Source organism: Myotis davidii, unplaced genomic scaffold, assembly GCF_000327345.1.
Source record: "Myotis davidii unplaced genomic scaffold, ASM32734v1 C64066759, whole genome shotgun sequence".
NCBI lineage: Eukaryota > Metazoa > Chordata > Mammalia > Chiroptera > Vespertilionidae > Myotis > Myotis davidii.
The window spans coordinates 1-1,525 of record NW_006379908.1 but is presented as its reverse complement, the minus strand read 5'-3'; the positions used below and the strand labels follow the sequence as shown (position 1 = coordinate 1,525).

Here is a 1,525-nt window from a genome sequence, read left to right as displayed (position 1 = left end):
ATAACTCTAAAGTTGATAACATTGGATCAATGTTTATATCATAGCATTTCTAAGAAATTTTAGTACTAAATTTGTAAATGGGAGTGTGGGGGGTAATCTCAAGATACTTATAAACTACTCTGCCTATGAAAATGTGATGCATATATTATGTACAAGAAATCAAGAACTAATGGCTTTTATATTGTTTTAATACATAGTATAATCAGCTGGTATTGATGTTTGTTACCTTAGACATTTTCCTGGGCATCTGTGACCAGTAAGAACCTTCCACCCAGTGGAGCTGTTCCAGTTACTGGGATACCACCTCACGTTGTTAAAGTACCAGCTTCACAGGTGAGTTTCTCATTCAGCTTGCATATTAAGGCAAATTTATTTTTATTTTGTGTACTGTGGTCTCATAGCGCTTTAGAGAATGTGGAAACTGATGTTATAAGACCAGAGGAGAAGGGTAAAAGATAGTTTTTAATGATTTTTGTGTGTGAGAGAGAATTTGTGTGTTATATTCTAGTTTAAACCTTATTGTTAGCTAAGAAACTTCACAAGAAAAAAGTAAACTTGCTTTGTATTTACACAAAAGTTAACTTAGAAATGTTTCAGCCTCGCCCAGAGTCTAAGCCTGAATCTCAGATTCCACCGCAGCGGCCTCAGAGGGATCAAAGAGTTCGAGAACAACGGATAAATATTCCTCCCCAGAGGGGACCTAGACCAAGTAAGAGCTCAGAAGGATGACTTTTCTAGTTTGGGGGATTCTGAAGTGGGTACTTTGTTTTTCTTTGGGGGAGGGCATTGCTCAATATTTTCTTAGATTAAAAAATTACCTGAGAGTTGAAATTACCAGCATTTAGGGTAAAGAGAAAACACTTGTATGTAATAGTCACTGAAAGGTGTCTTTGGCTTTCATTGTTGCTTTTGTTTTCTCTTAAGTCCGTGAGGCTGGTGAGCAAGGTGATGTTGAACCCCGAAGAATCGTGCGACACCCTGACAGTCACCAACTCTTCATTGGCAATCTGCCTCATGAGGTCGACAAATCAGAGCTTAAAGATTTCTTTCAAAGTAGGTGATAGAGTTTTAAACACTAGATTCATCTAATGCAGCACTGCCCAATAGAAATAGATGAGTCACATATGTAATTATTAACACAAAGTATCTAAGCTGTCATTTCAACATATAAAAATATGTAAAAGATGGTATATATTTTTCTATTCTCAGTCTTCAGAGTCATGTATTTTTAGACTTAATGCATGTCTTGTTTTGAACTAGCCACATTTCAAATACTCTGTAGCCATGTCGTATTGGATAGTGTGCGTGTAATATTTAAATGAAATGTCCTAATAAGTTATTTGAGAATTTGTATTTCACTTGCAGATTATGGGAATGTGGTGGAACTGCGCATTAACAGCGGTGGGAAATTACCCAATTTTGGTTTCGTTGTGTTTGATGATTCTGAGCCTGTCCAAAAGGTCCTTAGCAACAGGGTAAGCAGCTTTTCATCTTTTTTTTTTTTTTTTATAAGCATGTGTGTTGG

The 1,525-nt window shown here is 36.4% G+C and overlaps 1 long non-coding RNA gene across 1 annotated transcript; it reads left to right on the top strand.

Moving 5' to 3' along the window:
- Positions 1-231: 231 nt before the first annotated feature.
- Positions 232-1,470, top strand: LOC102759173. Its single transcript, XR_436404.2, has 4 exons — positions 232-333; positions 598-709; positions 925-1,053; positions 1,366-1,470. It is a non-coding gene; the product is annotated as an uncharacterized LOC102759173 (long non-coding RNA).
- Positions 1,471-1,525: the final 55 nt, after the last annotated feature.